Below are 26,618 nucleotides of genomic sequence, written 5' to 3'. Positions count from 1 at the left end.
AGGGAACCAAGGCAGCAGTGAACTCGGAGAGTGGCTCCTGGTTAGACCAGGAGGTGAAGATACTGGTGGAGGAGGAGGCTGGCTGATGATCCCAGGGTTAGACCAGGAGGTGAGACCAGGAGGTGAAGATACTGGGGCAGGAGGAGGCTGGCTGATCCCCCAGTTAGACCAGGAGGTGAAGATAATGGGGAAGGAGGCAGCACGGCAGCTGGCTGATCCCAAGGCAGAAGCACAGCACCTGGTGGAAGAGGCTGGAAGGGAAGGGAGGGAGGGTGGGGTGGAAGGGGGAGGCAAACAGCAGTCCCAGGAGCCTGGAAGGAGGGGGAGGGACAGGGCATGAGGGTGGGATCCTAAATCCCAGAATCGTCAGCAACATAATAAATGGCGACTCCAGGGGAGCTGGCATCTGACGATGTCTGTGGGACCCAGTGCATAGGTAGATTTTAACACACTGTGATTGCTAGTTGGTATAATGACAGGTTTATCCTGAAGAAATGAAGTTAGGAATTTTCTGAGCTACAGAATGAGTTTTTCGGTTCTCATCGAAAAGTCTGTTGCTCTTGGAACTCAATTCTCAGAGGTCTATTTCACAAATTATCATCCTCGTTCTGATGTTTATTCAAATCTTTGCCCACCCTCGAGTCTCCTTAAATTCCTCATATTCCACAAATGATGTGTGTTATCTGAATCCAGAAAACCCTCATGGGTTTGCAGATATAACTGCCAATAACTGATATAGAAATAGAGAGTGTAGAGAATATTTCTTGCCAATAAAAGTCAGAAGGAAGATTCGAGTTATCCTATCCCCATGAAAGGAAGGGGAGAGTACATGTTATGTTGTGGTGAGCTGCAGTTTGCATTGTGCACATATGTGTTGCGTTAAGATCATAACATGTGGTGATCTAAGTCCTCGGGAAGCTAGACAGACTCAACATATTGTTCCAGCAAAAACTTTAGCATCATTTAGAAAAATACAGCAGAAAAAATCCCTCAACTCAAGAACACAGGTACTTTTCTGTTCAGTGTAACTTTCCTCTCCAGTTTTGGGGAAGATGGAAATAGGCCAGGGCTGGAGGTATGGAGCCCTCACACAGTCAGCTCACAGGTCAGCAGAAGTGACAGGTACTCCAGACTTGAGACCTTGAGGGAAACCAAGGTTCAGAAGCCTCTTCTCTGACATAATCAAGTGCTTTCTTCTCTTCTCCCTCCTCAATGCAAGGCCGTGCTTCCCCAAACAGGATCTGGGACTCTCGCGCCTACTGAGACGGGCAGAGAGCCTCACAGGTGTCAACACCTTCAAGAACCTTGCCCAGCCTCAGCCAACAACCAACCAGGCAGGCTGGGCAAGCCCAGAGGCTCCCGGAAACCAGAAACTAGGGCAGAAACACCCAGCAACTCAGTCCCTTTTCTAAAACCGAGCTACCAATAAATATATATTTATAAATCACCGTTATGTGCCATAGAAAGGGAATGCTTTTATAAATTAAAGCATCCAAATGTTAAGCCAATATTACTTAGGATAGCATTTATCATTGCTACAGAAAAAAAATTATATGTAAATAAACGTGACTGCATACAAGGTAATTAAGTGTCTTAATATAAGGGTAGCCCATATTTTTTCTGAAATGAAACGACACTGAAAACGCACCTACCAAAAAAATGTGGGGTGTGTGTGTGTGTGATCTGTTTGTCTAGGTCAACATTAGATTTTTACCCAATATCTGTGTACACCAAGGCCCAGCAGGGCAGGGTGGTTACACAGTGTATGTAGCAAGACAAGCCATAGCCACTGTGAGAATGACTGCCCAAGAAGAAGGACAGTGTTTAAATCTCCTTAGACAGGTACCGACAGGGACTGGAAATGCTATTTCCACAGTGGCTACCCAAGACATTCTCTCCCTAACCCTAACTAAGAAATAAGAAGCAAATTAAAGGCCAGGCGCGGTGGCTGACGCCTATAATCCCAGCACTTTGGGAGGCCAAGGTGGGCGGATCACTTGCGGTCAGTAGTTCAAGATCAGCCTGGCCAACATGGTGAAACCTCATCTCTACTAAAAATACAAAAATTAGCTGGGCCTGGTGGCGAGTTCCTGTAATCCCAGCTACTTGGGAGGCTGAGGCAGGAGAATCACTTGAACCCGGGAGGCAGAGGTTGCAGTGGGCTAAGACTGCACCACTGCACTCCAGCCCGGATGACAGAGTGAGACTCCATTTCAAAAAAAAAAAAAAAGAGGCAAATTAAACTCAGCACATATCAGTGTTTTGTTGTAGTCACATGTTCATTTTTTTTTTTTTTTTTTAATCCACAACTATGAAGGAGGAGGTGAAGGCAATGAGCAGAATGCTTTCAAATCAAGTGCTATTTTGCTAAAATCAAATATGTCTTAGCTCAGGCTGCTATAACAAGCTGCCATAGGCTCGGGGCCTTAAACAACACTTGTCTATTTCTCACAATTCTAGAGGCTGGGAAGTCCAAGATCAAGGTGCCAGCAGATCGGGTGTCTGGTGAGGGCTCCCTTCCTGACTGGCACACAGCCACCTTCTGGCTGTTTCCTCACATGGTGGACAGCAGGGAGAGTGAGAAAAAAGCTCTCCTGTCTCTTCTCCTGGAAGCACTAATCCCATTCTCAGGGCTCCCCAAGGCCCCTCCTCCTAAAACCATTAACATAAGGGGTTCAAATTTCAACATATGCATTTTGGGGGTGACACACACATTCAGACCATAACAAGTACTTCAAAATATATTATCAGGCCTACAATCTTCACTAGATAGTCAAATTTTACTGGAAATAGATATTTTCAGAGAAAATGTATAATTATCAGGATCCTAGACACTTAATAGAGCATGGATAAAATACTGCAGATAAAAGTTAGTGAATCCAAAAAGATTTCTTAAAAAGCTAAGTAAAAGGCCACTCATCCAGAGTTTGACAGACATGGTTGGCATCTGAAGAAATTTTAGGAAAAAAAAAAGTTCACAACTACACAAGACACAGCCTATTACAAACCTCTCTTCCTGGCAAAGACACACTATTCAATACCACTTACTATAACAACATATAATTTTTATTTAGTCTCATACAGGTCTGCTATTCTGTTAACAAGTCTAAGTTCACACAACATTTTCTAGAGAAGGACTACATTATTCAACAGCCATAGAAAGGTCCAGTGTTTTATTCTTACCTCAGATATCTATTTTCTTGTTTATGTTTTAATCATGAGCATTCAAGGTGGTGAAAAATCATCCTTTAGCAAGAGAAGAGTTAGCCCAGGAAGTCATCCCCATCCCTGTCACCCATCAAGGCCTAAGTGACAAACAGTTACAGAGACTGACCTAACCTCACCTCGGTAGATATCAGCAGGCTCCTCAAGCCCAAGGTAGCAAATAAAAAGATCGCAGTAAGAATGCACCTTCTGACTATGGTAGTTCCTTAGAGCAGTGAAGACGAGCACCCAAAACAAGAATTAACCATCCCCCAAAGAGCTCTCTTTCTGGATATCAAAAGAGCCACAGTTCAAGTTCAAAGAGAAACACTCTAGCAACTTCTGAAAGCAGGAACTGTGTGCAACTGAATGACCTCATCCGGCACAGAAGCCAGAGCAAACAATGAAAAACAAACCGTACCAACTCTGGTACCAGTTACTGACCTTCCAGACCAACAGAACGTGCTGGCGGCACTGGTGAAATGTACTTGTTGGTAAAAAAAAATCAGCTCCTCTACTTGTAAACAAATATGCACGCAGACCTCTCCAGCCCTGGGTGGGTACCATCCCCGTTCCGACACTCACACAACCTGACTGCAGGAAGCATGCGTGAATCAACCTCCAATTGGAGGAGGCCAAGTTCTCGCACTTCTTAGAGCATCACCACAACACCTACAGCGTGGAGGCCTGAGACCAACCAGAATGGCCCTCCCGAGGCTGGGATTCATGGCATCACAGCCCACTTTATAAAATGTGCTGAGAATTTTCTATGGGGAAGGGCTATGTTTCATATAGCGGAAGACAGGTGCGGTGGTGTGCACCTGTGGTCCTAGCTACTCCAGAGGATCGCTTGTACCCAGGAGTTTGAGGCTGTAGTGCACTATGATCACATCTGTGAACAGCCACTGCATTTCAACCTGGGTGACAGAGAGACCCCCATCTCTTTTAAAAAAAAAAAAAAAATATATATATATATATATATATATACACACACACACACACACATATATGTATGAGTGTGTCTGTGCATATATGTATTTATAGGTGTATGTATATATACATATATGTATATACATTAGAGTGAAAAAAAACTACAAGCAGAAGGGACTTGAGTTCCAGTCCCAATTCTGCCCAACTATATCTGTATGATCTCTGGGCTGAAGGATCCTCCCCACTAAAACAAGGAGTTTCCTTCCAGTTTTAGATTGTTATTACTAAATTACTAGGAAATAGCCAATATATATCAAAGCAGCAAGAGTGGAATTACCATTGCAGAGGCACATACAGACACTCACTTGGTGACATCTGGCCCACAAATACATTTCAACTCCTGCACCAAGCCCAGTGCATGGCAGACACCAGCTACCTCCCAGTGCCGCAGCCCTGCTCAGTCAGTGCACTGTGGAGAGAAACAGGCTTGGTGGAAAGCTCTGAAAACTGTCTGCTATGGTTTGACTCTGTCCCCCAAAGTTCATATGTTGAAACTTAATCCTCAATGCAACAGTGATGAGGCCATGAGGGCTCCACCTCATGAATGGATTAATGCTGTTATCGTGGAAGTGGGATATAAAATGGAAGAGTTCGGCCCCCTTCCTCTTTTGCCCTTCCACCTTGCACCATGGGATGATGCAGCAAGAAGGCCCTCACCAGATGCAGGCCCTCGACCTTGGAATTCCCAGTCTCCAGAACTATAAGAAACACATTTTTGGCTGGGTGCGGTGGTTCATGCCTGTAATACTAGCACTTTGGGAGGCCAAGGCAGAAGGATCACTTGAGGTCAGGAGTTCAAGACCAGCCTAGACAACTAACATGGTGAATGAAACCCCATCTCTACTAAAAATACAAAAAAAAAAAAAAAAAAAATTAGCAGGACATGGTGGAACACGCCTGTAGTCCCGGCTACTTGGGAGGCAGAGGTAGGGGAATTGCGTGGACCCCAGAGGCAGAGGTTGCGGTAAGCTGAGATCACACCACTGCACTCCAGCCTGGGCAACTCCATCTCAAAATAAATAAATAAGTAAGTAAGTTTCTTTTCTTTGTAAATTACCCAGTCTGTGGTATTCCACTACAGCAGCATAGAACAGACTACAACAGCGTCTATAAACAACGCTGTTCAACTCACACTTGATTCACTTGGAGTCCTTCCAAATGATCATTGTGGATATGTGATATTAAAAACAAACAAACAAACAAACAAAAACCTAGGGCCCAGGAGTTTATCTGCTCTTTCTGCTCCTTCTGTCAGAATCTACCCTTCCCATGACACAGGAAATATTTTGGTGCTCTCAACATGAAATGCCACAAGACCAGGGTAGATACGTAAGGGTTCAGCTTTCCTCTGCTTATAAAAAATGCAAAATATCAGTTCAGTAAGAACAGGGTTTAGTACAATACACAAACACTACTGAATATGCATGCCACCCTGAGAAAAAATCTTGAACTAGTATTTAATAAATAGATAACAAGGTAATATTCCTCAGGCATCCTGACACAGTTATTCCCAGCTGAATCTGTAAGAGTGAACTGTTACTCTCTACATTCTGTACCCTGAGACATCACAATATGTATGCACGATGGATATAATCTATCCAAAATCTCAAAACTGAACCCTGGTTTTGTTGTTGTTTTAACCTACACATTATTAAGAAGGATCTTCAGTAGGACATTTTGCAGACCAGCACAAATGTGCCCTGGGCAAACAGCATTTGGGAAACACTGCTCCCACCTACACTTGCAGAGTTCCTGCCAATCAGGAGTTTCCACCGTCACCCAAGTCTCAGAACAAAGCCCATGTGGCTGATCACAACTGTCCACCTCTTGGCAGCCAATCAGACTAGCAGGCCAGACATACTGTTTTTATCCAATGGACCACAACTGGCCAAGAGAGGAGACTGAGAAAAGGCTTAGCACACAGACCTCTCACAGATTATTAGTACATTTTAGTCAACTCCTAGAAAAAGAATTACGAAATTATACTGTTAGTATGAAGGGTAGGAAATAAAATTACTTGATTTTTAATAACATTACATTCACACTTTTCCCCCAACATCTCCACCCCCGACACAAGTCATACATGGCCCTACAAATTCTGTATGAAGATGATGAAATCTCTTTGTAATTCGTGTATAATTTGCCACAGCTAGCAAATAACAGGATGATCGAATCCAGGCCTGTTTTATTCCAAAAATCATATTACTCTAGGGTACAGTGTGCCCCATCGGAGAACACACCAGGAAAAGAAATATGACCTCCTTTATTAACAGTCTTTCATACTGACCTTTAATGAAAACACTGACTTTACTGACCATTGGGAAAGTAGCTCATAAAACTAAGTTATCTGTATGAGTCAATAATAAGCACTAAAGGGGAGCTTCTTGCACTGAATAAAGCAGGTGGCATATTTTTTAGAATTTCTAGTTTACGTAGCTTGTACTTCCCTGTACTAGGGATCACATGCTAAAGAACCTTTTTGTTTTTTTTTTTTTTTGAGATGGAGTCTTGCTCTATCGCCCAGGCTAGAGTGCAGTGGTGCACTCTTGGCTCACTGCAGCCTCCACCTCCCAGATTCAAGCGATTCTCCTGCCTCAGCCTCCTGAGTAACTAGGATTACAAGAGCGTGCCACCACACCAGCTAATTTTTCTATTTTTAGTAGAGAAGGCATTTCACCATGTTGGCCAGGCTGGTCTCGAACTCCCGAGCTCAAGAGATCTGCCCGCCTCAACCTCTGAGAGTGCTGGGATTACAGGTATGAGCCACTGCACCCAGCCAAGAAGCTTTTGAATGGAGAGCAATACAAACACAGCCAAGAAACAGCACTGTGTGATGGCCTGGACACCAAGGGAACACCACACACGTCACAAAGGAGCTCACGCAGGCACAGGGGCCCAGGGAAACCTAACATCTAAAAGATCTTTAGGGTACAGCTTCCGAACTTTTCTAACAGCAACTGACAACCAGAAAAACATTTTACATCACAATGCAGACAGACACATGTGTGCACAGGCTCACCAAACAATACAAATACCTCATATGGGCACATATTTCCTAATCTACTTTATGTTTTAAAATGCAGGCTGTGACCCTCAGTATAAAAACACTGAGTCAGATCCAGCAAGGGATGAAAGAATAAGCAATGTGGTCTATCCATACAAGACAGATATTAGGCATTTTTCAGCCTTAAAAAGGAAGGAAATTGTCACACATGCTACCACAAAGACAAACCTTGAAGACATCACACTAAGTGAAATAAGCCAGTCACAAAAAGACAAGTACTGTACGATTCCATTTATATGAGCTCCCTAGAAGAGTCAAACTCACAGAAAGTAGAATGCTGCTTCCCAGAGGCTGGGAGAAGGGAATGGGGAGGAATTATATTATGGGTACCGAGTTTTGGTTTGGGATGATGAAAAAGTTCTGGAGATGGATGGTGGAGATGGCTGCACAACAATGTGGTTAAAATTGTTTACCTTGTTATGTATATTTCACCACGATTTTTTAAAAAGCCACTGAGTTGGCCACGCGCAGTGGCTCACGCCTGCAATCCCAGCACTTTGGGAGGCTGAGGCGGGTGGATCACGAGGTCAGGAGTTCGAGACCAGCCTGGCAAACATGGTGAAACCCCGTCTCTACTAAAAATTCAAAAATTAGCTGGGCGTGGTGGCAGGCACCTATCATCCCAGCTATTCAGAAGGCTGAGGCAGGCGAATCGTTTGAACCCGGGAGGCAGAGGCTGCACTGAGTGAAGATCGCGCAACTGCACTCCAGCCTAGGCGACAGTGAGAAACATCTCAAAAACAACAACAACAACAACAACAACAACAAAAAGCCACTGAATTAGAAAGCGGTGAACAGTGGGAAAACTCTCACAAAATTATATAGCTTTCTGTACTATGTGATATTAGTAAAACTGGCACAATTGGAACAAAACATTTACAGTAGTATTCTGTGGCATTAGAATCCTAACAGTACAAACACACCTTTGTACTTTATTTTTTCCTATCTATAAAACAGGAATAAGGCTACTTACTACAAAATGAAAGAAGATTGCAATGATCAAAAACTATTTTATTAGAAAAGTTGAGAATACTATGAAAATCTACTTAAGAACAGAAATGATCAGATCCCTGAATAGAGAAGGGGTATTTTATTAGATTAAATCTTCCCAGAGTATTTGGCATCAGTAATGTGTTGCCTCTATTAAACACGATGAAAAAACAGAAACACTGATTTCAAGCAGATTGGAAAAAATACATAATAATGCATGGCTTTTTTGATCAATAATTGTTTCTTCATATTGTCAATGTATGCTTACAAAGCAGTTTCTCTATTCAAACGCTTCCACTCACTGACAGAACACTGCTTATGATGAAATCTTACAGAAAACATGCAAATGCCTTTTATGGTTGGATATGCCTCCTTGCCTCACAGGGCCCAACTGAGAAAATATTCTAATTGCGTATTCTCAATGTGTACTTACAAAGGTGTTTCTCTGTCAAATCCTTCCATTCCCTGACAGAAAACAGTTTATGATACATCTTAAAGAAAGCATGCTCATATTTGCATTTTATTGCTGGATTTTTCTGCTTGGCCTCATGCGGCCCAATGGAGAAAGAATCATGTTCTAATAACGTATTCTCGATGTGTGATTACAAAGGTGTTTCTCTGTCAAACTCTTCCATTCACGGAAAGAAAACAGCTTCACGTCAGTATTTTAAAAAGCGAGCTTACATTTGCCTTTTATAGCTACAAATGTAAACTTGCATAGTACAAAGAAATAAAAAAAGAAATGTTCTAGTTTTAAAAACTGTTTCTTTTTAAAAACTGTATTTCCAAAGGTATACAGATCAATATCAGAGTGTTAGCCCCTGATTTTCAGGTTGAGATCCTGGGATTTCAGCTCCCAAGATGGCAGGAGAGGCCCTGTTCTCTAACGCCAATCTCAGCTCATTTCCAAGTGCCAAGCCTTGAAACTCAGATCTGTAAACCTCTGCTTATAACGTAACAACACAGGTCCACATTAATAACCATGATGAAGCAGGCCCAATGTTTTCAACCCCCAATGTGAACAAAAGTATTAACTTATAATCTACAGTTTTCTGTGCATTCTCTGATATTGAGTCGTTTCTCTTTAAAATAAACATTTTTGGACAGTTAATATTTCTGTAACTGCAGCCAGCCAGGAAATACATGGAGTTACACGAAGTTTTTTATTAAAGGTGGTATGGCTAATGCCACCTAAAAATGGCTCCCTTCCCCCAGTTCTTCCCAACAAAACTTAGTCCTAAAGCTGACACCCATTTTCATGTTTAAATAAGAGCTTCACAACCTCTACATCCAGAGCCAGTGCATGCGGGTACAAAGCTTTCTTTCCATTTGGAAAAGTTCATTACATGAAATGGTAATGACTCTGCTTCCAAGCAGAATGAGCAACTATGCTAACATTTCTGTTATCTGCAAGCAGGTGCCAGCCTCCCTAATGATAGGGAAGTTCCCTGAGGGCCAATATCCTGCACTTATCTGTGTCCTGGATGCTGGATCCTTCATTTAGAGCTGAACAAACATCAGTTGAATTAATACATTCCACAAATTCAATCCAGTCTCACTCATCTGTCTTCACTCTGCCAAACCTCTTTGAGTAATTTCCTCAACGTTAGAAATATAGTGAAGAAAAGTCTAGAATAAACAAGTTGCTTCCCTATCACGGAGGCACATTTCCTTCGGAGATTCTGAAATAACACCACTGGCTTATAAATATGACAAGTCTTCACTGGGGAAAAAAAAGAAATCCATCAGACTTGCCAAGAGAGGGGATCTTGCCAAATTGCTCACTTTCTGGTCCTGTTTATAGAGTGAGTGATAGCAGTCTTCACTTGGACATATTTTCCGGAGTCCGGAAGCAGCTACTGGCCATTCAGAAGGCAAGAAGACCTAACCAACTGCACCCTCGGTCACAAGAAAGAATTATTTACTTGGGAATTCCTGTTCAGCAAAAGAAAAACAGAACTATTTAAGAAGAGATTAGAACAAGGAAGAATGAGGCAGAAGAGGAGTATGCATAGCATGCCTGGCAAATCATTGTTGGGAACAAACGACAATCAAATTTTAATCTAAAGAATGCCACAAGATAGCTCACCTGTGGTTTATCACTACCCCAAGTACCGATCACGGGTCTCCAAAAAGTATAGCATGTTTTCATTCAAACGCAAGCTAAAAATGACAGCCTTGTTCACACACTGTAAGACTTTACCAAAATTATAACGAAGAGAAAAAAAAGCTACACTCCTTTTCTATTAATATATACAAGCCTGTCAGGAAAATCCCCGGTGACAAACACCTAGAAAAAACCCATTCGTTGTATGAAGCGCTCGGCTCAAGTCCATAAATTGATTTTCTAAGATGTTATCTTAATTTGCTTCTGAAATAATTACCAATTTGACATACCAATTGTGAAAATTAATTTCTTAAAATGTAAGCTTCTCCAAAGAAGGGTCGGCCAGCTAAGCATCATTTGGAAACACCCATACCAATGAGTAGAATTCCTTGAACAGAGGAAGACACTAAGCCGATGAATGAAAACAAACTAAACTCTTTTGGAAACAGCAATGAAGAAGCCGCATTTCAATCTTCAGAAGCCAGTTACCTGGTTGCTGTAAAGCAGTACATATCTAAAGTCTCTATTGCAAAGTAACCAAAATCTCACAATTAGAATAAACAGAGGAAACCAGTCAAAGGGTCATCTCAAAACCGTTCCTACCTCTCTACCCGGCTGGCAACTGCCCTAAACTTGCAACCCTAGGCTTTATCAAGCGAAGAAATGGAAATTCTACTTAAGCAAATCCAGAAATTTCTATTAGTTGCATTACCCAAGTAAAAGCACACAAGGGCAACAGAATTTCAAAACCAAGTTGGTTACTCAATACCCCATATTAGGAGATAAGAGGAGGATAAAACTGTTCTGTCATTCACTAGTTCCTTCCAAAGAAGATTTGGAGTGCGTTAAAAGTCATACATGTCTCATGCCTGTAATCCCAGCATTTGGGAGGCTGAGGACAGATCACTTGAGGTCAGGAGTTCGAGACCAGCCTGGCCAATACGGTGAAACCCCGTCTCTACTAAAAATACAAAATTTAGCCAAGCATGATGGCAGGTACCTGTAGGCCCAGCTACTTGGGAGGATGAGGCAGAAGAATTGCTTGAACCCAGGAAGCAGAGGTTGCAGTGAGCTGAGATGACGCCATTGCACTCCAGCATGAGTGTTACAGCAAGACTTCATTTCAAAAAAAAAAGTCATACATTCAACTAGGTAAATAAAATAACATTAGAAAGCCAGGCCGGGTGCGGTGGCTCAAGCCTGTAATCCCAGCACTCTGGGAGGCCCAGGTGGGTGGACCATGAGGTCAGGAGATCAAGACCATCCTGGCTAATACGGTGAAACCCCATCTCTACTAAAAATCCAAAAAAAAAAATAGCTGGGCATGGTGGCGGGTGCCTGTAGTCCCAGCTACTTGGGAGGCTGAGACAGGAGAATGGCGTGAACCCAGGAGGCGGAGCTTGCAGTGAGCCGAGATCATGCCACTGCACTCCAGCCTGGGCGACAGGGCAAGACTCCATCCCAAAAAAAAAGAAAGAAAGTCAAGGCCACCCTACAAAAGAAACAGCAAGTGTTATACACAAGGGCTAATATAATTTCCAGATCTCTGTATTAAGTGTGGTTTTGAGTTTCCTGGGGGCCAGGACCAAAAATAAAAAGGTACATACTATACATTCTTAGGAAAAAAAATAAGTATCCATCTTTCAGGGAAAAGAAAAAAATATCATGGCATGATTGTCTAAAAGAAGTTTTCCACATGGAATGTTACACAAGGAACAATGCACTACAGCATGGACAAAAGCCTTTATTCATTCATGCCAAATAAAAGCACACTGAACACATGGCTGTGATTTAAAAAAAAAAAAAAAAAAAAAACAACTGTTAAAGGCCAAAGGCATAGGATTATGCCTAGCCTTTAATTCACTGGTCTTTAAATGATTTTAATTCACTGAAAGAAAATGCTAGCAGGATCCTCACACTTGGCCTCCCAGGATCCTAAACTTCATACCAAGATGCAACCTAATGTATTCTGCAGAACGTTCTTCCAAGAGATCATTTCCTTCTGTTGGCTTACTGAGAGCACAGTGATTAAAACCTCCAGAACCCTTACTCTGTTGCTTTGGTAAGTTCAATAAGCAATCTCACCTGGCTGAATACACCTGAAGTTACAGCAAATCAGAGCAAGAACTAAAGCAAGTCTCTGCTGCTGGAAACAGCAAGTACAAAACCCAAAGTCTATGAAATGTAGGTTCTAGCGGCCGGGCCAGGGGAGGAGGAGGACAGGCAATTTGCAAATGAGCACGCACATATCTGCAATTGGTCTGGTGCAGTGCTCGGAAGAAAAATGTCAAGAGCTGAGTAAGAGAGCATCACGGGTCAGATGCCACATTTATAAAGGGTGGCCCAGAGGCCTCTGCAGCACATTTGGTGCAAGCTTTCCTGAGAGGGATCTGGAAAAACAGAGGCCCTGGGCAAGCACGTGAGTGGGAAAACAGCAGGGAAAACAGCAGAGGCCAATGTGGCTGCGGCAGGGCGCCAGGAGGGAAGCTGCTGGAACCCGGGTCAAGCTCAGCCTCAGATACATTCCACAACTCAAGAAGCAGTTGATTCAAGTCTCAGAGTTCCAGGCCACCAAATGCAGTGAAAAAATTAACTGGCCTGAAGGACGTTCGTTCAGAGCCATCCCTGCCACAGCCTCATCCAGCCATCAGGATGTTCCCAGCAGACATCTAATTCTGGCTGCCATCACCGGCAGGTGTCCACACCAGGAGCAGTTTTAAAATCAATGCCCAGCCAGGCACCGTGGCTCACACTTGTACTCCCAACTCTTTGGGAGGTCAAGGCAGGATGACTGTTTGAGGTCAAGAGTTGGAGAACAGCCTGGGCACCACAGCAAGACCCCGTTTCTACAAAAACATAGTAAAACTCAGGTGAGCATGGTGGTGCACACCCACGGTCCCAGCTACTCGGGAGGCTGGGGTGGGAGGATCACTTGAGTCCAGGAGTCTGGGGCTGCAGTGAGCTGTGGTCACATCACTGTACTCCAGCCTGGGCAACAGAGCAAGACCATGTCTCAAAAAAATAAAATAAATATGAATAAAATCAATGCCCATTTATCATAAGGAGACATGCTATACAGAATTTGGTATTGTTTAAAATTGTATAGGATGCTTGCCCAAGTTGACAGTTTCAACTTTGGCATATTGTTGACACATTCTTTGTGACTAAACACCCCCAGTTATGGCACATAAGAATAAAACCCTGTCTTCAACCATAGAGAATATCAGCAGCAGCCTGTTTGCCATGGGTTACCAAAGGGATCCAAGGTTGCTAAGATACTTCAATTTCAAATATCCTGCTTTCCTATCCCCATAAATACACACTTAGTTTTCAAACAATTCACTCTAATCCTGATTAGATAATGAACTGTGACCATACCTCTAGGAGATAATGGTCCTTCTAAAAACAGTACCAGAGCATCGAAGTGTAAGTTATTGCAACCACATACCCACATATTTTTGTTTTTTCTTTTTTTTTTTTTTTTTTTTTTGAGACAGAGTCTCACTCTGTTGCCCAGGCTGGAGTGCAGTGGCACAATCTCGGCTCACTACAACCTCTGCCTCCTGGGTTCAAGCAACTCTCCTGCCTCAGCCTCCCGAGTAGCTGGGACTAACAGGCGCCCGCCACCACACCCGGCTAATTTTTTGTATTTTTAGTAGAGACAGGGTTTCACCGTGTTAACCAGGATGGTCTTGATCTCATGACCTTGTGATCCGCCCCCCTCGGCCTCCCAAAGAGCTGGGATTACAGGCGTGAGCCACCACGCCCGGCCTACCCACATGTTTTAACGTTGTACTGAGTACTTATTCCATGGAGGCACACTACTCATACACCAACTTTATTATTGTGTAACTCTATGAAGGAGGCACTATTATTTTATTGATAAGAAAGACGAAACTCGCCGGGCATGGTGGCTTATGCCCATAATCCCAGCACTTTGGGAGGCCAAGGCAGGTGAACCACCTGAGGTCAGGAGTTTGATATCAGCCTGGCCAACATGGTAAAACCCCATCTCTACTAAAAATACAAAAATTAGCTGGGCATAGTGGCATGAGCCTATAATCTCAGCTACTTGGGACGCTAAGGGAGGAGAATTGCTTGAACCCAGCGGGGTGGAGGCTGCAGTGAGCAGAGATCACGACACTGCACTCCAGCCTGGGCGAAAGCGAGACTCTGTCTCAAAAAAAAAAAAAAAAAAAAAAAGAAAGAAAGTCAAAACTCAGGCAGGTGACTCCCTTGCCTAAGATCACAAAGCTGGTCAGACCTGGAAGGTGGGCCCGGCAGTCTCATTCCAGAGCCTGACAAATCATATTGGCACTATTTCTCCACCTAAAGAAACCAGAAGGAGAAAAATTCTTCATCTGGCAGAAGTTACCCAGGGAGAGAGAAGAGGACATATCCCTTCTGCTTGGCTAATAGGACAGCCTGTGTCTTATTTGAGAGTCAGGGCCCCGGCAGGGTAGAGTTGGAGATTAAGATACTGCAGGGAAAGTAGCTGCTGCTGCTCTTTAGTGACAGATGACATGAAGCGCAGGACCGCAGCACAGACCACAGAACTCTGAAAACAGGACCCAAGCTCACCTTAGCGGGAAGTCACCACCCACTCACCTCCGCCCTTCTAGAGCTGAGTATTCTTTCACCTGTGGAAGTCACAAGCCTGTGACATGGCTCTCCATTTTTAATTTTTTTAAAAAGGGGTCACGGAAGTTGTGGCCAGACACATCACCCCACCCCAGTCCTAAAGATAAGGTGGGTGGGAACAGAGGAAGAAGAGGCTGGGCCTACCTAATCTGGGCACATCCTTGCCAACATCTGCTGCCATGAAGGAGGGGGAAAAGTTGACAGTGGAAGGAAGCTACAGGGAAAAAGGAAAAGAAACCACCGCATAAGGCCACAAGTTCGTCCATTCACCAGAAGAATCTTCTATAGGCGAACACTGTTGGGCACTCTCCTAGACCCAAGCCCACCCCTCAGGATCCAAGGCCTGGGACAGAATACAAAGTACAAACGACACTCTCCCCAAAAGGGACTTGTGGTCACCATTGTTCATGGGAGCGTTTCATGGCAAGTCTTAGGAAAGAGGGTTTTGAGTTCAGGAAGTGTGGGACTAAAATGACACCAACACAGAAATAAACGCTGCCTTTCAGCAGGAGTTCCTAGCTACTTCAGCAGATCCAGATGCTGAGACATACTGGGTCCGAAACAAAGACTGACAGAAGGACCAAGCAAGACAGGCCCTCCTGATGCCCAGCCCTGAGGCTGCCATCTAAATAAGCAGCAACACTCGGGTCTGATCTGGGTAGCTCGTTGGTGTCTCAGCTGAGTAGCAGCAATGACTCAGGAAGAAGCACTTAATCCCGATAGACTCTAAAGAGACACAAAGATGAGGACGCCAGGGTCCCTGTCCTCAGAGCTTCCAACCAGATATGGAAAAACTCAGTGTATAACCAAGTGACCAGGGGAAAACCCAAAGGTGGAAAAGGACTTCCCAGGTCCAGCTGCTGATGAGAATTATGCTTTCGTATCCCATGGCCCTCGGCACTCAGAGTCTTTCACTCCATTTCACCATAAACAAAAAAGTCTCAAAACATGACAACAGCCTGTAAGATGCTGTGATCCAAATAAAATAGTTGGTGCAGAAAATCAAGGAAGTGCATCAACTCCTCCCAAAAGGGATGGAGAAACCATGACAAAAGAAAACCAGGAACACACGTGCAGGGCTCTCCCTACAATTATAAACAGCTCCATGATACGGACCCTGTGAGGCAGGAGAATAGGGGCTGGAGGCAGGGAACCTAAGGCCGATTCGCACTGACTTCCTAGAACTAAATCAAAAGGAAAACCCCAACTTTCCACACCTACATAACAAAAGGACCCGAGGCCACTCCCCTTGCAACCCCCACCTTTTCTGCATGGCAGGTGAAAAACTGAAAGGACCTCTGCTTGGTCCCCTCTCCCAATCAATCAGGCTGGTCACAGGCCAAGTCTTCATTTGCATAGGAGTATAACTTTGTAACTTCACTTCAGCCTGTAATTGGTTGCTTCCCGCAACCAATCAGATGTTGGCATAGGGTGTAACTTTGTAACTTCGCTTCAGCCTCTGATTGGTCCCCTCCTGCTGATTCAAATAACCTATCAGACCGATAGTGAGCCATTAGTTCACTTACACAAGGTGTACACCAAGTAACCAAAGGGACACCTCCAGAGGGTATTTAAACCCCAGAAAATTCTGTAACTGGGCTCTTATTCCCTATGCCCAGCCTGCTCCCACCCTGTAGAGTGTACTTTTGTTTTCAATAAATCTCTGCTTTTGTTGCTTCATTCTTTCCTTGCTTTGTCTGTGCATTTTGTCCAATTCTTTGCTCAAAATGCCAAGAACCTGGACACCCTCCACTAGTAACACCTGGACCCCACCTCAGCCACCTCCACTCTGGCAAGCCCCATCTTCCCAGCAGTCAACTAAGAATCAGACTTTCCCAGCCCCTGTCAATCAGGCCGATGAGTAGAAGACCAAGCATCCTCTCCTTCCTCTCTTCCTCTTCCCTCTGTCACCAGTCCCTGCCACCAAGCCTTTAGGTGAAGCCAGTACCCCGGGGGGCGCCAGGAAAAGCAAGTACAGTCTCTGGAGCACTCCAGCCAATTACAGAGGTGCAATTACAGATGCTGCGTGTGCGGCTGCCCTGAGGTTCAGAGAATTAGCTGATCAATGACAAAACAGACGGCCATCTAAAACACACACTGGGAGAAAAGAGCTCTGAAAAGTGTGGCGCAGAACGTTCTTTGGAATTCAAATAACAAGTACACGAAGAGAGGCAGCCAAGCTCCACCCATGAGACAGGTAAACCATGGACTCACCACAGAACCTTGTGTTGGTCAAATCTTTGGTCAGGATCTTCACTCATACACATAACAAACACTTCTCTGCAACCAAGTACTCATGAGTAGGGCGACCACATAAATTGTTGACCACAGCAGTCATTGCTGAGTGTGGAGGAAGCCTCTGTTACTAATTACACCTGGACCAGGCTCGTCCCAAACCAAACAGGAGATGCACTCTCCCTGCATACAAGGCACCCTCAGGGGGTTCTCCTGCCACTGACTGCTGACCCTGGATCCCTCTTGCTTGGGCATGCAGGGGTGCCCCCAGCCAGCAATCAGCTCCTGCATAAACAGGAACCCAGCAAGCAACAACATACCTGGGCAAGAGCACTGAGTCCGCATCACTGTCAACTCCTGGTTACTGGTGACCTCCTGACCCGAATTCCTCATGTGCTAGTTCAATTCCTGACCTATAGCCTCACTCTCACTTCTACAAGTCACATCCTCCTTATCCTCCTCTATCCCAGGCCACTGAAAACCCACCTTCTCTTCAGAACACTTCTTTGCTTTTAAGAATCCTACCTGTAGCAAAGAACGTCTCTGTGGTAGATTTAAAAATAAAAGAAAAAAAAAATACGAGGTGAGAATCCTGCCTGCCCATAGACTTGAAGCCTCTGCTCACCTTGGCCATGGCTATGGACTGAATATTTTTTCCTCCTCCATCATAAATTCATATTATTTAAGCCCTAATCCCAGTGTGATGATATTTGGAAGTGGGGCTTTGAGGAAGTAATTAAGTCATAAAAGTGGAGTCCTCATGAATGGGATTAGTGCCCTTAGAAAAAGAGAAACCAGGCAGATGATCTCCCTCTCCACCATGTGGGAATACAGCAAAAAGGTGGCCTTCTGCAAAACAGGAAGGGAGCCCTCCCCAGACACCAAATCTGCCAGCATCTTTGATCTTGGAGTTCCCAACCTCCAAAACTGTGAGAAATAAATGCTGTGTAAGCCACCCCGTCTGTGGTATTTGTTACAGCAGCCCAAACGGATGAAAACAGCCATACCTTTGAGCCCAGGGTCGCTCCTCCACTCTCCAATTAGACCCCAGAGCTCCAGTTTGGACCGTCTACCCCCACCAGGTTCCTAACCTGTCTCTGTATTCTACCACTGCTTATCAAACTACGCTACATTTCAGGTGGAGAAGGCCCAAGAGGATGATATAGGTGAAACATTCACCCCAATCCTGGGACAAACTCTCTCTCACTGAGTCCTATGAGAAGTGAATAGTCTCGCTCATCAGGTGAGAGTGTAAACAATCACGTATGACATCACATCACAACACCAACTTGGGGGAGCAGACACTAACCTTTGTCCACACCTGTGTACAGGCACTGTGCCAGGTGCTTTTCCTGTCTGGTAATAGTCACACTGAAGAGATGAGAAAACTTGAACTCACCAAGATAAAAGCACTTACAACATGCCGCCTAGGTCTATCTAGCATAAAGTTCATTGTCCTTCTAATGTGCCAGTGTCAGAACTAATAAATGGTAACATACATCGGAAAAGAGCCTGAGGATAATGGCAGTGTAAGACACAATGCAGGTACTCATGTATTTATTCTCATGTAAATACTTATATTCTCATGTATTTATTTAGAAAGAACTCCTGTATTTATCCAATCACAGGAAGTTGCTTAGCCCTAGAAGTCAAAATGTGGACAACAGACACAGTCCACAAAGATAGTTCTCATACATTTAAATAAATGCCTAGGCTTATGTTCATGGTATGAACAACTATTTTTCATGTTTAATGTTTTTAAGACTTTCCATTAGTATGAATAAGAATTTGTCTTACACAAACATCCAAAAAAAGGCAGTTTCTTTAGGATTACATATTTTAAACAGTATTTTCTTTTCTGCTATAAAATCGTCACCATAACCCTAGTAACTAGAAAGTTTTGTTTCCTGTCCTTGTTTTTCTTCTTTTGTGGTGGCAAGTGCCAGCATGTGGGGTAGGTAGGGTGAGGCAAGGTGGGTGACAGTAAAGGACACTGTGCTCAATTCGAAGCTACGGGAGGAGAGAGCTCTAGTCCTAGATTTGCACCAAGGAGCTTTGAGCTCCGAGTAATTCAGCAACCCTAGGCGTCGTTTCATCTACAAAATCAGAGGGTTAGGTGTTCTCCACGCCTGGTCCTGCATTCAATCCTATGATAATTGCTGAAAACTCCAGCATGGGCCAATTACCAGTGTGACACACTTGAGAGAAATGGTGGGATGTATATTTAAAGAACACTAATGACTCCCCCATGAGTAAAAAGTAATTTGCCTCCATTTTAAAATCCATATTAATCGACGTGACATTAGTAGAGAGAGTGCCTAATGTCTGACAGTGATTCTGAAGAGGATATAAACAGGCGGTTTTTGAAATTAGTCAGCCATGTGCTATGGTCCACCAAGAAGCACATGCAGGCAACATGCTCCAGGCTGTGCGTGCAAGCTGTTCTGTTTCCAGCACAAATGCAGAAAGGGGGAAAAAAGCAGTCCTGGTAGATTCAGTCATCACATATTTCAGCTGTAAGTATGAAACAGGAAGCTCACAAAGAATTGTAATTTAGAAGCATTTAAAACAAAACAAACAAACCTACTCCAGGCACAAATACCAGATAGCTGCAAAGCCAACTGTGGTATTTGATGACAAATTGTTTAAAGTCACCAGTGGGTCAGAGTACAAACCACGCCCACGTGAAAGTCTCCCTGGACACTACCAGGGTCTGCCCATTCTCCCCTCTCTGAGCCAGCTTCACACAGGTAAGTGGGTCCCATAAACCCCCGGAGGCACCCACATCCGGCTCTTTGTGGGTAGCGCAAATAGAGAAAAGGACAGTCGACCAACCGTCCTGAGAAACAAGAGGCTGACACTCAGAAAATCAACACCAAACACCCTCTCCCATGCCACAGGGTGACTTCTCACCTCCACTCCTCCTCACCCATCACCCCACACACGCTGTCTCCCAAAAACACATCTGATCTTGATGAAATCTCAGCTTCAGGGCTGCCCAGGATGTTACTGAAGGGGAGTGAAAAGCAGCAAGAAGAGAGAGAATGAGGGCTCCAAACCCATCCCAAGTCGATTCCTCCATGATGTTTCTAAGAATTTAAAGAACAAGTGGTGAGGCTGGGCGCAGTGACTCACGCCTGTAATCTCAGCACTTTGGGAGGCCAAAGCAGGCAGATGATTTGAGGTCAGGAGTTCGAGACCAGCCTGGTCAACATGGTGAAACCCCATCCTTACTAAAAATACAAAAATTAGAAGGGCATGGTGGTGCATGCCTGTGGTCTCAGCTACTTGGGAGGCTGAGGCAGGAGGATCACTTGAGCCCAGGAGGTTGCAGTGAGCCAAGATAACACCACTGCACTCCAGCCTAGGTGACACACCAAGACTGTCTCAAAAAAAAAAAAAAAAAAAGAAAAGAAAAGAAAAAAAAAGAATAAGTGGTGACTTTTTAAAAGAATGGTCAAAGGAATTACTTTTAAAGCTGTGGGTTGGCACAGGACATTTATCAAAAGAAAGAAACTATCAGTTCAAACTTACCTAGACATCTTTTAAGAGTCCTGAACCATCTATAATCTGAAAACTTTTTCAAATACTAGTAAGCCAGGCACAATTACCAATTATTAAAATAACATTTATTATAGCTAGTGATTTCCACTGACCATATCTGCAATAATTAGAACTGGCAGGTTTTTAAAAATATAGATTTTAAGAGTATATGGAAAGTCCTTGAAAGGCAATGTTTATAGGCTGTTAGGAATAAGGCATTCCTTTAACACGAAATAATGAATTTTAAACAGTAATAATAATAAAAAGGAAGAAATGAACGAATGAACGAATGAATCAGAAGGCAGTACACCACAGGGTGAATAAGAGTACATTCTCGGGGGATGAGGGGCAAGGGGAGGGAAAGCATTAGGACAAATACCAAATGTATGCGGGGCTTAAAACCTAGATGACAGGTTGATGGGTGTGCCAAACCACCGTGGCACATTTATACCTATGTAACAATCCTGCATGTACTGCAAATGTAGCCCATAACATACAGTAAATTTTAAAAATTTTAAAAACTTAAAAAAAAAAGAGTGCATTCTTCGTAGTGAATATATCTCAGTCCTGGGTGATCTTGGGCAAGATATCGAATGTCTCTATGCCTCAACATCCTCCTCAGAAAATAAAACCAATTACAGTCCTAAATCACAGGGTTGGCGTGAGGATCCAAAAATGATGCATATAAAAAGCATTTAACATGTTCAAAAGAAACACTTACGTACTAATGGTCCTTATTCCAGGACGAGTTTTGGTTCCAACTCTACAAATCATTAGCTGTGTGGTCTTGGGCAAGTGATTTAACACATCTAAGCATTGGTTTATTCATCAAAAATGAAGAATCTTGATTAGATGACCTCTTTATTTCTATGGCTTCTCCAAGCTCAAGACCTCTCTGACAACAGAAGCATCATTTATGGTTTCAAACTCTTTCAGGTTTCTAGTTTTCACATCTTTCTTTTAGGACTTACTGGTCACAGCCATGATTTATATGAAATCAACTGTTTGGTCAACAGCACAACTCCTCAGAATGAGACTGTGACTATGGGAATCCTAGAACCTACTTTCTAATGATCCTTTTAACAATCGAGTTTCGAACAACACATTGTGGGAAAAGACAGGCTTGCCCATGATAGTTAGAATCAACGTATTTCCATTGTGGTAGCCTTCAAGTAGGGAAGTTGTCCCAAAATCAAACTGCAGGTGTAGTACGTCACCATGCAGCCTGGTGCTGATGGAGCGTATATAAATTAAATTCATTCGCTACGATCATGCTCCTTTCAAAGGAACTCTCAATTTCTTCCTAAGGGAACCAATGCAAGCATCTACCCTCTCCAAACACTCTTAACAATGAAGTTGAGAGTTGCCATTAAGAGATCCATTTCTCAGCCGGGGGCAGTGGCTCATGCCTGTAATCCCAGCACTTTGGGAGGTGAGGTGGGCGGATCACCCAAGGTCAGAAATTCGAGACCAGCCTGACCAACATGGAGAAACCTTGTCTCTACTAAAAAAAAAAATACAAAATTCGCTGGGTGTGGTAGCACACGCCTGTAGTCCCAGCTACTTGAGAGGCTGAGGCAGGAGAATCACCTGAACCCAGGAGGCGGAGGTTGCAGTGAGCTGAGATCGTTCCATTGCACTCCAGCCTGGGCAACAAGAGCAAAACTCCATCTCAAAAAAAAAGAAAAAAAAAAAGATCCATTTCTTCTGTATGTTTGCAGAAGAAAACACAAAACTATTTCAGATGTATCATTCTCCTCTAGTTATTTTAAACTCATCAATGACTGATCTTTTATAAGAAAAGACTGAGCATGAATGTCTCCCTACAAGTCAGCAAATTTAAAATGACAATTCAAAAAGATACTCTCTATCACGGTCTGAACCATCACGGGGAATTCTACCCCCAAACCTAGGTCATTCTCTCCTAACTTAGGTGAACAGGCACCCAAGTTACGTAAAAAAGAGAGTTAGCACATATGCACAGAATTTAACATTGCTGCCACTCAAGACTTAAATAACAAAATTAACCTGACATGGTAACATCCATAGAAGACCGTGCAAACAGTAATTAGCTTTAATAACAGGAGGCGCTCACAGTAACTGCAAGAGCCAAGCCAATTTTGCTTTTTTCTGTTAATTCTTTAGATGCCCCTAAGCTGTATCAAGGTTGTCAGTTTTCCCTGACACCCTGGTCAGTTTAAATCTCATCCCACGCTCACTGCCATCTCATTAAGAAAGAAGAATCAACAATCTCTAATGACATAATTAATTCAAACAACAGTCATCGATGAATGCTAACGGCATTGGGAGAAGATCGATGAGGAAATGAAAGGGTCAAGCTGCCACCACCACAGGACCCCAACGCTTAGTTTTAGAATCACTACACGTGAGACAGTCGGACCTTTTCCTAAGCTGATGCAACGTTAAGCCAGATGATGCCAACAAAGTAATCCTGCCAAAAACACTGCACATGAATCTGATCAAGCTTTCATGATAACTTCCAGTTTACAGAAATACAGGGACTAGCGGGATGAGTTTAAAAGAAAACCAGCACCCAAACCCAGAATGTGGAACATTCTACTGAACAAGTGACCTGATTCCTTCAACAAGTCAATAGCATGGGGGGAAGGGGTGGGGGCAGAAGAACTGTTCTACATGTATACAGCTATTAAAAGGCATAACCATCAAATGTATTGGACAGACTTTGTTCAAATCCTGGTCCTTAAGAAAAGCCATTTTTAAGTGAATAAGGGATGAAATCAATGCTGGGGAGGTGGGAAGTTCAACAGATCCCTGGGCTTCCCGGATCCCTTGTCATCTGATTTCCCAAACTGCATGCCCAGCCATCCCCGAGTTGAAAGGTCAGGGCCCAGCACAGAAACTAGGCTATGAATGGCTGGGCCACACCCAGCTCAGGACCAAGAAACCCTCAGGTAAGATGATTCAGGTTTGGCAAAGGAAGAGGCAGTTCCTGGGGCTATTAGTGAGGAAATGTACAGGTTCCTTTGCTGGAAATTTTTGCCAGCAGGTTCGTAGCAACCCTGAGGCTTCATGTGAAAGCCATTCACATAAAAAAGCATAAAATCACAGGTCTGCCCAGAGTCATTTTATCACGTGAATCAAAACAAGGCACCTCTGAAGTGAAAGGGGAGAAAAAGAGACAACACATAAGGGGTGGCTTAGATTTTGCATCCTTAACAGTGTCTACTCCTGCATTTCTACCCAGGGGTTTTGTGGTTTGGCTTTGTTTTTTGTATATCTTTTTAAAAATATATAATTGAGGCATAACTTGCATAAAGTGCATGCGTTACATGTACAGCCCAATTTTTACTCTCTGCAATTTCAGTTTTACTTGGATCAGTTTTGCAAGATAATATCTCCTCTCCTCAAGGCATGTGCCAGTCAGAAGCGATTCTGGAATGGAAAAAGAAACAGGTTGGGGCCTGCTTCTAACTGCTGCGCCCTGCACACTGGTAGCCTGGGCAGCTGACATGCAGCGTCCAGCCAGGGCACAGATTAAAGCTGAACAGGGTCCCTCGGCGATGGAAGATAACAGCTTCTTCACTGCACCATTCCAGTACCTACCTCTGCCCCCAAATCCTACTCTCCCCCAGGCTTCTAGCTCAAGTCGCGAGGATTTCTAACTGGCCACTGCACTGCCTGGAATTGCCCAACAAATATGGAACAATGCTTGACCTCTTTCACTCATTTCAAAGGCCTACCATTCTGCGGGTTAATCTTCTTTTAAAAAATGGCAGACTTCCCTGGGGTCCTAACCATATAAAGAGATTAACAAAGATGTGAACAAAGTCTTTTTAAATTAAAATTTAATATTATTAATTCTTAAATTTTATTCTTAAAACTAGGTATTCTAACATAAAAAGCTTTTTTGCTTGCTACTTTGAACTAGTAAACTAAAATTATAATTAAAAATCCTTAAAAGTGAAAAACATACTAAACGTGAAAAATAAGTTTAACGACACCATAATTCCATTTGAGAAAGTTTAGGAAGATGTGACACCAGTAAAAACTGTTCTACCAGAAACCAGGGGTAGAACCCAGTGTAACATTAATTCTTATTCCAAAAAGTTTACTGCTGGCCGGGCGCAGTGGCACTTTGGGAGGCCAAAGTGGGTGGATCACTTGAGGCCAGGAATTCGAGACCAGCCTGGCCAATATGGTGAAACCCCATGTCTACCAAAAATAAAAATTAACACACACAAAAAATTAGCCAGGCATGGTGGCGGGCACCTGTAATCCCAGCTACTCAGGAGGCTGAGGCAGAAGAATCGCTTGAACCTGGGAAGTGGGGGTTGCAGTGAGCTGAGATCACACCACTGCACTCTAGCCGGGCGATAAGAGTGTCTCAAAAAAAAAAAAAAAATTTATTGCTTATCATGGCTAAAATTATGTAACCAGCTCTTACCAAGCTACTTGTGTGTGTAAGGTGTTTAAAATCTTTTCCAAAATTTCAGAATTCTTGTGATACACAAAGAACTCCTCTGCAATACAAAACTACGAAATCTTCCAATATAGACTGTGGCAGGAAAAAATACCATTTAGATATAGAATTGTTTGAGAGTAAAATGTATTAATATATAATACAATTAGATAAACATCTTGAAAAATGCATGATGCCTAATTAAATTCCATTCATTAATAGGGTAACAGCCTTGGGGCACTCTGTACAAAAATGGCATTTCTGGTAAACACAACATTTAAAACAACTCAAACACACAGGCTCTGCCTGATGACATAATTATGTGTTTTTAATTTGGTGCCATTCTGACACTATGCCTAAGAAAACTACTTCACAAATGGATCACTTTAAGACACTATCATCTCCATATGGTAAGGCCAAAATGAAAATTCAGTACAAATATTCCCCTTAAAACTACAATTTTCAGCCAGACACGGTGGCTCACACCCGTACTTTGGGAGGCCAACGCAAGAGGATTGCTTGAGGCCAGGAGTTCAAGACCAACCGGGCAACAGAGCAAGACTTCAACTCTAAAAAAAATAAAATTTAAAAATTAGAGTGGTGAAGCGCTCTGCAGTCCTAGCTACTCAGGAGGCTGAGGTGGGAAGATCCCTTTAGCCCAGGAGTTCAAGGCTGCAGTGAGCTATGGTGGCGCCACCACACTCCAGCCTGCATGACGGAGCAAGACCATGCCAAAAAAAAAAAAAAAAAAAACTGGCAAATACATTCTCCAACTGGAATCCCAGTCTCTCTGTGAGGCTACGAAGACACTAGCCTGAAACACGTGGTGAAGGGCGTGTGAAGGAGCAGTAAAGACACAGCTGCATGAGAAGAAGGCCCAAGTCTGATCCCAGCTCTTAAAACTCTGAGCAAGCTTTTAACCTCCCTATGCTTCGGCTTCCTCACTTGAAAAACACTGATCACGGCACCTCTCATGGAATTGCATTGGTTGGTGCCTCTAAAACTGATTTCCAGAAATCACAGAAAATAATGGCCATAACTGTGCCTGGCATATAACAAATGCTCAGGAAATGCTGGCCACCGCTATTTTTATTCTCATCTTAAGGCACATCTCAGTGGATGTTTTTCTCATCAGCACAGAGTATCTCTTACGATAGATGACAAATGCCAAGAAGCTTCCTTAAAAGCAGATGTCTTAGGCAACAATGGATGGACCTCAGAAACACTATGCTACATGAACAAAACCAGACACAAGAGAGAGGCCACACTGTGATTCTACCTGTACAAAGGCAAAATGCTAGAGACAGAGAAAAGATCACTGATTAACTAAGGCTGGGGGAGGGAGGGGGAACTGACTGCAAAGTCTAAAAACTGGACTTTGTAAGGGTGGCAGGCTGCCCCCC

The 26,618-nt window shown here is 43.5% G+C and overlaps 1 protein-coding gene across 9 annotated transcripts in view; it reads right to left on the bottom strand.

Annotated features, from left to right (window-relative positions):
- FAM107B (family with sequence similarity 107 member B) overlaps positions 1–26,618 on the bottom strand; it is a 254,279-nt gene that overhangs the window by 49,821 nt on the left and 177,840 nt on the right. Inside the window, exon 1 of one of the 9 annotated variants that reach the window (XM_032157924.2) lies at positions 3,345–3,439. The exons of the other annotated variants lie outside the window; for them this stretch is intronic. The gene's annotated coding sequence lies outside the window, so the exon portion shown is untranslated. Of the gene's footprint in view, positions 1–3,344; positions 3,440–26,618 lie in introns of those variants that run through there. 9 annotated transcript variants of the gene reach the window in all.

Source organism: Hylobates moloch, unplaced genomic scaffold (assembly GCF_009828535.3).
Source record: "Hylobates moloch isolate HMO894 unplaced genomic scaffold, HMol_V3 SCAFFOLD_2, whole genome shotgun sequence".
NCBI classification, from domain to species: Eukaryota; Metazoa; Chordata; class Mammalia; order Primates; family Hylobatidae; genus Hylobates; species Hylobates moloch.
Note: the sequence above shows the minus strand (reverse complement) of the source record. Positions and strands in the feature narration are given on the sequence as shown.